Raw genomic sequence first — 11,508 nt, 5'->3', positions numbered from 1 at the left:
CTTTTGTATTTGCTATTTGACAAACACAGCCATTTGGATCAGCAGTTGTTGCACAGAATTCAATAGAGGCCTTTTGTTTCATAGCTACTGAGAAGTTCCAAGCAAGGTAAAATATTTGATCAGACTACAAAATGCTACTGAAGACCTTCATGGCATGTGTAGTGTTTTGAAACTATTATATTGGTTTTCTGTCCATAATCCTTCTGTACCCAGATCTTACTTGGCATTACATTACCTTCTCCTTTTCTCTGCCTTGTTTTTTTACTTTCTTGCAGCTACATGTTTGCATACACTGGTGCATGCCTTCTTATTATGATCCAGTCGAGCAGGGTTGAGAATTCATACAGAACTTGTCAGGAATCAGGATGTGGTTTTGTAAAGTCATTGTGTGTGTTTGTGTTTTCAGGGTGATAAATCAGGACTTGTGGTTTGCACTGGGAATCTGATAGATGTATTCTGGTATGATGAAATAGGGTTACATATGAGAACAGTGCCTGCCAAACTTCTGTAGCATAGGATTTCACCATTTACTTTGCAGATTCGAGATCAGTTCCTCTCACAAATTGTTCATTGTTCTTCATTCTGTGAATACACGCATATAACATTCAACATACCTTGTACACATATATTCAGTTTTCTGAGAACTAGAGTTGTCGTTTTGTGAGGCTTCTTTACATCCACAAAAGTAATGGACGCAAAAGAAACAACTTGGGTAGTGTCTTTAGGTCAGTTTGTAAGAAAGTTACTGACTCCTACAAGAAGAAATGGATCCTTTACAGGAGCCTCTTACAGTTTCTCTCATTGAGCTTTAAAAAATAAAAAAATAAAAAACCCCAAAAAAACCTGAAAAAAAATTAATTAACATTTTCAAGCATCACAGAATCATTCATGTTGGAAGAGACCTTCAAGATCATCAAGTCCAACAGCACTACCATAATCACCTTTAAGCCATATCCAAAAGTGCCACATCCACGTGCCTTTTGAGCACTTCCAAAAGCAGTGATTCCATCACCTGTCTGGCCAACTTATTCCAATGCCTAACCTCTCTTCCAGTTATAAAAAATATTTCTAATACCTAATCGGAACCTCCAAATATTGACCTTGGAAAGTAGCATTTAATAGTATTCATAAAATGTGCTTAATTACAAAGATCAAAAGAAATTGTGGCTAAATGCATAGTGCATTACTTGGGGTGATGTGAGGCATCTTGGACCACCCACCTGAAAAAGAGAATGCCTCTGCAATAAAATCTGTGGGAAACTCTGGGCAGAGGATGTAAACCTAAGATGTAATATACATTAACATTGAATTTGAAATCAGACTTTTAATATGGCATCACCATTTCTTTAATGCTTGGACTGTACTGTGGTCTCTGTAAAGATGTCACTTCTCTGTAGGTGCTCCTGAGATGTTCCAGCCATTTTCAGAGCTAAGCCTTTATTCTTCTTAAACACTTATTCAGGTAAATTGGTAGAAACAATAGGAATCCATGCACATATGAATCTCTGAGATTTGTTCAAGTACAAAAGAAATTACTTTCAAAGAATATATTTGAATTGAAGATAAAAACAGTTTCAAATTTGTTATATGAAAAATTAAAATAATTAACCAAATTATCTTTGAATTTCTGTGTACTACTTTAAAAGATTTTACCTTTGTTATGCATCAGTGGGAGAAGCATTCCGGGAGTACTACGTTCTCCATTTGTTTGTCAAAACAAGAGTATCCTATTTTATTGCTAATTACACTTCTTTGTCACATGGTAGCAAAGATACTTTAATTCTGGATTTTTTAAAGTGGTTTACTCTTCCTTATAATAAAGTGATGATTAAAACGCACTTTATATTATGTCACTGTTTCTTTAAAGAGTAGCATTTAGGTTAGGGGTAGGAGAAGCTCATAAAATAATGACAACCTGTTTTGATAAAATAATTTTTCTAATCAATTCCTTTGGTATCAAAAGGTCATTAATTTTAATTTGTTCAGAGGGCACACTGTAAAAAGGCAGCCTACATTTACATAGCATACTGTAGGTTGAAAGCTTATGGAAGACATACAAGAAATAGACTTTATTATTACTTAGAAAATACAGCTTATTTATACAATGTAGGAAACTTCTTGGTATTCTCAGCTGGTTTATGTGGATAGGGATTTTTCCCATGAATAATTAATTTTTCTGTATTTGGAATTAGTTCACAAATATTATGAGCTAATTAAGGTGCCAGATAATTTACTCATTGTCACTTATTGTTACATTTATACATTTTTCAACATTTTGCATGTTCAATTTCTTCTTCCCCCTTTGCTATAAAACACTGTGTTTAACTTCAAGACGAGATACTGTCCTATTGAAATCCCAATAAAGATATATGCACTTGGCTTCTCGACTAAGCTTTTCAGACACTGATAAACCTCTGATTCAGTTACACCAGAGCGGAGACAATCTACAAAGTTTTAGTTGATGCAGCGTTTGTTGACACTGCGCTAACACAGCAGGAGCTGGCAGTGCAGAGCAAGGAGGTTTGCCAGTTTTCCCACTCGCCATTCTGACATCTAGGCAGATCAAAAAGAAAAGATGTACGGGTATTAAAGGAAAGAAATTATCCTGATTTGAATGGCTGTGCTTGTATCAGACAATAATTTCCTGGATGAGGTTGTCACTCAGGGATGACATTTCTAATAATTGTGGCAATTTCTAATTAGGGTCCTAAATTCATGCTTCTGAGAGGATTTTGATGAGTCCTTGGCTGGAGAAAGCTAGATGGAGACAAGAATCCAGCACATGCTTGTCTTCTGCTGCTCTTCTCATGATTCATGTGGTCCTCATAAAATTTGACTCCTTTCCTAATAAAGTCCTGTAAGAATAATTCTGGAGGCCTTGTGGACTGCTAGAGGTCCAATTCCTCATGTTCCTACCACTTCCTGACATCCACAACCCGCGTCTTTCAGGGGGCTGTGTGAAAGCATGTGCCTAGCCATTTACAAACAAGATACTTTTAACCCGCACCTCTGATGAGCCATAGTGCTGGCCCGAAGTAGTACAGCCTCACTGACCTGAGGTGTGATTAACGCCTGTGTGGACTGTGCCGAGCAGAGGTGTCCCCACTGCTGGGAAAGTTCCCAGGCTATGCTATGGAGACACTAGCTTGAGGTCAGGCATCTTCATTATGCACTGACAAATAGCAAGTTCAGGAAATTCAAGGCTAGTATTGTGTTTACAAAAAGTGTAAGGATTCATCTTACCTCCCAATTCAGTGATAAGCTGTATGAGATACTCAGCAAGGAGCTGAACTTGAACTTCTGACAGTTTAACAGTATGTGAACTTGTAACACAGGGAGCTGATGCCAAGGAATCCAAGGATGTAGGTGGAGGGATCCTTATTGCCAAGCCACCACAATTCCCACTGTCATTGGCTGTCAGAGAGATTGGCTGGTTTAGAACAAGGCACTGCCCTAACAAGAGCCTAGACTTAATGCACTTTCTTAAATATCTATATGGCATTGCAAGGGCAATCCTATTCAAGAGAGGGGATCCTGACAAGAACTTCTGCAGCAGGTGATTGCAGGCCGGTCAGGACAGTCTAAGGACATTAGCGCATGCTCTCCAAGTCCAGTCCATGAATTCCTAGGACATGTGTGTCAGATCACCTGACAAAATCCATGTCACTATCACGTGAGGGAAAGCAATGAGAGCAACACAGGACTTCTTCAGAGAAGAGGCTGTTTGTTCACCAGAACACGGGCATATTTGTGATGAGGATTGCAAAGCTCAGGCAGGACAGAAAATTATTGGACAGAATAGGAGAACTATCTCCATCACGTACTCACAAAACAGCAGGTGTTCAATCTATGTTTTTCTTTTCCTGCCTGGGAATGTCTGCAGCCCCAGAGCTGAGTATTCAAAACAACCCGGGAAAGTTTTAGTTCCCAAGAGAAACTAAAGCTGTGTGCTTGCTACAGCCTGAGAGAATTAGGGCTGGAAATTTTCCTAGGCCCTATACAGCCACAAATCCAGAGCGTTCAAATATCAGATCTATTTCCCAGAATGAATTGAGAACTGCTTTTCTGAAATGCTGAAATCTGGCAAATACTTTTGAGTGAAATTTCCCGTGAGACATAGGTATTAATGTAAAAATATAATACATAGGAAAGTTGGACATGGATTTGGAAATAGCAAGCACTTGCAAGGATAATAAAAATCCTGTTTCACAAAGAAAATTCTGAGAGTTTTATAAAAGAAGGAATTTGCCTACCTAAAATAGAGCATGAAAAAAATGATTGGCTACCAGGACAAATATCTTTCATTAAAAGATCTCAACACATTCAGAAGTGTCAGCCAACAGGATTGTTATATACAGTAATTTCATGATTATAAGACGCACCATTTTGACTAAAATTTTGCTCCCAAACCAGAAGTGCGGCTTACATTCAGGAGCGGCTTATATATGAACAAATTTTGGAAATTTCCCAACCTGGAAGTCCGAGCCTGCAGCAGCCCCGAACCAAGCCGGAGCCCACCCGGCCCCGGGCAGTGGGGCAGTGGCGGCGCAACTGCAGTGCTGCCTGGCCCCCAGGGGGTGCCGTGGCGGCACTGGCCGGGCACGCCCCTCTCCCTCCTCCTGGTGGCACTGGCCGGGCACGCCCCTCTCCCTCTTGCCGGTGGCACCGGCCGGGCACGCCACTCCCCTGCCTCCCGGTGGCAGCGGCCAGTGGGGCTGGGGCTGCTCCCTGGTGGCCGCCCTGAGCAGGGCCGAGCCAGTAAACCCCGTGATCCTGCAATTCTGTTACTAATTGGCAACTTTGTGAAAGTTGCACGCGGATTGTCACTGCGAACGAAAGTGCGGCTTACAATCCGGTGCGGCTTATATATGGACAAAGAACGAAATGTTGCCGACACCTGGAGCTGTGGTTTATAATCAGGTGTGGCTTGTAATTGTGAAATTACTATAATTTTTAAAATAAAAGGAACAAATGCATAAACCCACCAACTTTTCTTCAGAGCTTTCCAAGAGCTGCAGAATTCTTACTAAGCAAAAGGTCAAAGTTCCACGAAAGCCAACAGCAACAAAGTCTCAGCTGGGTTTCTTGACAGAGACAAAAAGTTTGACTGAAGAGAAGTTTGTGACTCCAGAAATAAATCAACTTAAAATGAAGTAGGTAGTTTCAGTCGGCTTGACTTCAGTGGAGAGATTCTTCACTTTGGAGTGGAAAAGCTGGGGCAGGAAGATGCAGCATAAAGTATTACCCCAGTATTACCATGCCATCTAGAGCCTGCCTATTTACCTTGTACACGATACAAAAAAAAAAAAAGCTTTAAGGACTGAATCACTTCTATAAATCTACATACATTACAGATGGTGTCTCCTACCCCCCAATTATTGCAATAGAAGATAAGATAATTATAAATTACTGGACTTTTGCATAGCATCAAGAAGGTAATGATATTATTTTGTTATTACATTATAGGTGACAGGAAGAAATGGAAATGCCTATGTGTTTGCTATGGTAGTCAGATTGTTATTAAAAATATGTTACTGGATTGTTAAACAATGGCTGTGATAAAGCCAGAAAAGTTGAGAATTATTACAGACCTGAGTAAGGTCCTAAAATTTGAGCATTACGCCATGAAAATTATTCAGGGAGAGATTTTAAGCTCTGTATGTAAAAAAAAAAATATTTGAAAGCACTGGTTTTATATTTTAAAAAAGATTGAAAATCACAGGTACACAGCACTTTTCTTTGCTGTGTTTCTATTTATGTGACATTCCATCAGTATAGCCTTAGTAGTAAGGTACACTAAGCCTTAGTAGTAAGGTACACTAATGTGGGTCTTTCACAGAGAAAGTAAGTATTAGTGTGTTCTTAATTTATTGTGAACTTCGTGACAGTGTTTGACTGTATAATGCTGCGATAGGTATGAAAGAAAAGAGCTTGTCAATGAAGAGAAGCAAATACCAGACAGAGTTGAATGAGATTAACTTGAGACTATTAAAAGAAACTACAAGAGAAAGATGAAGTGTATTGCATACGTGCAAAACTAGAGGTGAAAGCTGTATGATACCTAATAGTGTATTTCAGTTAATTAATCATTTATTTGCTAAAATGAAATATTTCCCTTAAAATTTGCTCGAACGAAATGTTTCCCTCAAAATTCTTGGACTGACCTTACAAAGCAAAGTGAAACTGGAGAGGAAGAGAAATACTGGAAGAAACAATATTTTGAAAATAGACAACAGGAGTGTACTCTGAATCACTTTCTAATGAATCCTACTATCTTAATCGCATGCTGTCTGGAACTCCTTTTTTAAACATTGTCTAATTGTCTTTGAAAATTGTTGAATAAAAGTTTTAAAAATACTGAAACAGGAAAACTGACACTGTTAGGTTTTCAAGTGGCTACTTGGATCTGAGGTCATCACGAGTTCCATAGCAACACGTAAAGCACAACCTACATTTTAGAAAACAATATTTGATTGTTAAATCTGAAAATCAAGCACAGGTATATTTTTGACAAACAGTGAGATATGCAGTAGGCAGCACAATCTATTACCTCTTGCTTATTTTTTTCTTTTTTAAGTTAAAAATACCATTTTCCTTTTATTTGAATGTGATCTACATGGTGATGAAGAAAATTCAGGGGAACAACAAAGAGTTTATTCTGGGATCTAAAGTACTCACTGCAAATACTCAGTTTTTCACCCAACAGCAGTGTTTGGAGGTGAAACCTCTCCCCTTTCCCAAGTGTCAAGAAGTGTCAACTTCTTGCTCCTACTTATTTATTAGCTACGTATTAGAAAATGCAAGTGCTCTTGAGGAAGGCTGTCCTTTGCCTGATGCCTTCCCTCTGCATACCATGGCATTATGACAGCAGGGTGGGGAAGAACAACTGTGTTTTGAATACATTAGGTGCATTCTGCAGACTTTCATGGTTAAACTGCTTGGGAAAACACCACATTGCACTAAGATCACCAAAGAAATAACATGGGGTTTTTACAGATGGTGCATCAGTTGTTGCTTTTTATTTTTCACAGCTGTGTGTGCTATAGTATCAGAGTGTGTGTGTGTGTATATATATATCTATCTATATCTATATCTATCTATCTATCTATCTATATATGTATATGTATCACACACTCTCCTCACATTTTGTAAATTAAATGCATATGAATTTAAAACCCTTAAGTATGTCAACCTTTATCTAAATGGTAAGCAGCCTACCATGTCCACATCAGTCCTCCACAAAGGCAACAGTTTAATAAGCAGTATGCAGGAGAGTTTTTCAGTGAAAATTCTGCTTTCAGATACTGCTGCCATCTCCAGGCAATGGAATGCCATATCACTGACAGCCTGGGTGTTTGCAAGTCATTTGTGATGGGAGAGGAAGAGCTTCATCACTGGAATTAATAACGAAAGAGTTAAAATGTAATCTTGAGAGATAATCCTGTTAAAAGGAAAACTGAAAAATATTTAAAGACCCTGCTTTATACTTACAGGCTATTCTATAAAATTATATCTAAGATAAATACTCAGATTTTGTAGACAAAATTTCCTCAGTATGTTTAAAAGCTTCTCTGAGTCTTTTTTTTTTTCAGATTACATTTTTTTCCTTTCTTTTACCAGAGCAAAATATCATGTCTTAAGGATAAAATAGTATTTTAAAGAGAAATATTCAAAAACATTTTATTCTTTTTGCTGTTTCATTTCAAATACATGGTTGATTTACTTTTAAATTTTAACCAAATTAATTACTTTCTTGAGAATCAAAAAATAACTGGAAGTGGTTTCTTTCTACCCACTATAATTCAGGCGAAGTACCTTTCTTAGGGAAGCAGATCTCAGCTGCCTGTTTGAAGCTAGGTTCTTTTTTTTATGGGAGAGCAGAGGAACGAGTGGCTCGGGAGCTTCCCCTGCCTCGGGCAGTTTGTGAAAATACCAAGAATTGCAACCTTTTTAAGGATGGGGCTGGAAGAGCTACTTTGCATTCCTGTTCTTTCCAGTGGAATGATACAGAAACTATGCTTTAACAGATTAACTCTCAGTGTTACCTTGGAACTGTATCAATAGTCGATCTATGCTAACAAAAAGTTAGTAAGCATCTAGAAATTACATTATTTTTAAGTACAATTCTTCATTCCTCACAAGAATAATAAAGATTTCATGATTAAGTTGAAGTCTGAACAAGAGAATATAGACTTTAAATACTTGAAGCAGCTGTAGGGTGTGTAACAAAAGGTAGAGTTAAAAATAAATTATTTTAGGAATAACAGGAAAAATCTGCTAGTTGTTTCAATCTGCTGATTTTTATGAGTCCTAACAAATAAAGTAATTTTCACATTTTAACATGTCTCTTTTAATTACCTTAGCGCAAAATTGAAAACTAGTGATTCGTCAGAACAAAAATACCTGCAAGAATGATACTACCAAGAGAAGGTTTTGTTTTTTGTTATGGAAATTTGATAAACAGAACTTTGAAATATACATTTGAAATTGGAGTCAGATTTTCAGAAGAAAAGTAATGTACAATTTGGGCATTTGAAATTTGGAGAAGAATAAAAATACCTATACCATAATATTTTGAGTATTAACACAATACTGCAAGGTCTGGTTCACTGAAAACTGATGAATGTGTTTGAGTCCATGTACTTTAACTTATTCATGGCAGACTGGATTTATTTTACTTTACTGGGTTAAAGCCTGTACTAGAAACAGCAGTCAGAAGAGAGTTTTTGCAAAGTCAGGTCCTTAGATAGCAATGCAGGTGTTTCCTGCAGAGAGATAGTGAAAAATAAAGTGAGAGCTGTGGAAGAAAAGAGGGAAGTTGTTCTGAGTTTACAGCAGGTGCAATTGTTGTCATGTAAATACCCAGCATGCATAGGTATAAGCATTTGTAGTAGAAAATGTTAAGATATGAAAATCAGAAAAAAGTTTGGAACAAGTGATTGCAACAATAAGTGAAACTACATTATATGAGAAAACCCTGTATAGATGACAAACTAATGGAAAAATAATTCAATTATAGACCTACAGCTTTTTAATTGTATTCATAACGGAAGTATTTTCTCCTTCTCTTCCTCTTCTTTTTTTTTACTCTAATGCTCCTTCCTGCTTTGCTCCTTCTTTTTCTTCCTATTGAACATAAACATTATTTCCTAATATGTGATTCTTCTGGCACTACATGCTCCACATATCATCTTAGTAATTAATAAATAATTATACTTACTGAAGCTTTATTAGCATTTTCATTGTATAAACAAGGAGTAAAAGATACGTATTGAGAGATGGATGGGCATTCGGAAGTTAATGTAAAATTTAGAAATTATTAAGTTCTGAAGAGTCTAGATGGAAAGAATGCTGTCAGCATGCTGGGGGATGGCTGGTTTCCAGAGGGAAAAAAGCTATGGATCCTGAAATTAGAGAACTGCTACTACAGCCTTACACTTCAAAATAAGACAGAAAATATAGAGTGCTTTTATGAGGTTAAGTGTTACGTTTCCTGCAGACTTGAAGCAGAGAGGTATATCTGGGTGAAAGGAACAGTGGCGAAAATTGCAGAGCTTCAAAGAGTTACCACAGCATGTGTTTTTCTGTGATTGCAGCTACCCTATGCTTCCACAGCCTTCATGGAAATGGCAGTCTCCTCTCTCCTAAAAGGTAGTTGCAAACCAGCATAGAAATGGCTCTATTCCTACCACTCTATCTTCTCCATGGAGAGGGAGTTTTCTCCAAGCACTTCAGGCAATATGAGAGCAATCCCAGAATCTCAAAGAGGACAAAGAAGGCATTGAAAAGAAGAGTGGGAAGAGCTTCAAGAACACTGAGAAATTAATGCAAATAAGCTGCATTGACCTGTAGTACATATAAAGTGATTCAGCTGCTTCTACAATGTATTTTTCACTTCAGAATTGGGGTCTGAAGAGAGGGTATTTTCAGAGATTTTTACTTCCATAGCGTAGAACTTTGAGGACCAAAAGGAAGCGGTGTGTGTAACATCTCTGAAAACATCATGGTTGAAGAGATATGTAAACATTTGATTTCATTGTGAAATAATTAATTCCAAGCACTTGGCTTAGAATAACAACCGATGGCTCCAGAAGCTGCTGTGCCTGCTAGATCTACACTCTTTGTTTCAGCACTCAGAGTGGAGATGTTTGGTGCATAAGGGATCTGACTCTCAGGGGAAACTGATACAGATGGAAAGGGTAGGAGTCAGCTCAGGTCCTGATAATTATTCACTGGAAACAATGCTCTGAATGGTGCATGCTGAAGATCTCATGCTATATGAAGACAATACAGCGATCAGGAACTCCCACAAGGCTTTCACAGGTGGGAGCACAGACCTTGTGAGCAATTTCTGAAAATACGCACCCCTGGCACTCTGCAGTGCAAACTCTCAAGTTTGACTGGAGACGATATTTTATTGTTTGGTTTTCCTACTAGAATTGTCTTTCATTGTAACTAGAGCGAAATATATTTTTCCAGAATGTGAGGATTATGTCGCTGTTACCATCTTCTACAGATTTCTTGACAAAGCACTCACAAGGACAGCATGGGAAGAAATGTGTGTTCCTTTCTCACACAGAGAACAGGGAAAATAATCTAGAACTGTCTGGTGGAAACATCACTTATTTTCCTTGATATCTTTATAAAGGCCATATCAGACCAAAAGTTCAGTTAGTGCAGACTGGTTTAGTTCCACTGAAATCAATGACATTACACAAAAACCTCAACCTCTGTATATAGATATTGCCAAAGAGTCTGCTGTGTTGCTCAGTTGTTTGATCTTGTTTGCTTTTGATGAGTGATACATGTAATTTACTCTCTTTCCCTGCCCTCTAGGGGGTAAGCAATGAACCTACACAGTCCCTGAAGGCAAAGGCAGTGAGAGATCAGGGCTGGGAGTCAGAACCTGACCAAGTGGTTGTTTCAATCATTTGCAAATTGTTCCACAGTGTTTATTGCTTTTATTGGAGTTTCTTGGATCCTCTTTCATCAGTCTCAATTTGAGATAATTAGCACTTGAGGAATAGTTTATCAGATTTTCTTTATTTGTTTCAAAAGCTTTTCTTGTGGATGGGTTTTTCTTTCCTATTGAATAACTTACATTAATAGTAATATACTCTAACAATTGTACATTGGTTTACTTAGTAGAATCAATGGTTAGCTGCTATTGTATTCTGCCTGAGTTTGCTAAACCATTCTGTAGCTTGATATAAAACTACTAATTTTACTATAGTAGGGTACTAAGATATCCTAACAAAAAATTTAAAGAGTAGCCTGATGCATTTTATCCAGTTAAATTCAGCTTGCTCATTACCTGTGGTGTGAAAAATAGGGAGATACAAGATACATAACTTCAAGTATTTTTTTTGTCTTTCTTCTGTCTTGCAGAAGACAAAAGATCAAAATGAGCTGTTACAGAAATACAAGCATCTCAGTTTAAAACTTCTGAAGTTAGAGAATGAGTAGGAAAAGACTTTGTATGGACTTCCTGCTCTGCTAGTTTTCTCC

This window comes from Catharus ustulatus, chromosome Z (genome assembly GCF_009819885.2).
Source record: "Catharus ustulatus isolate bCatUst1 chromosome Z, bCatUst1.pri.v2, whole genome shotgun sequence".
Lineage (NCBI taxonomy): Eukaryota > Metazoa > Chordata > Aves > Passeriformes > Turdidae > Catharus > Catharus ustulatus.
This window is presented reverse-complemented; position numbering follows the sequence as displayed.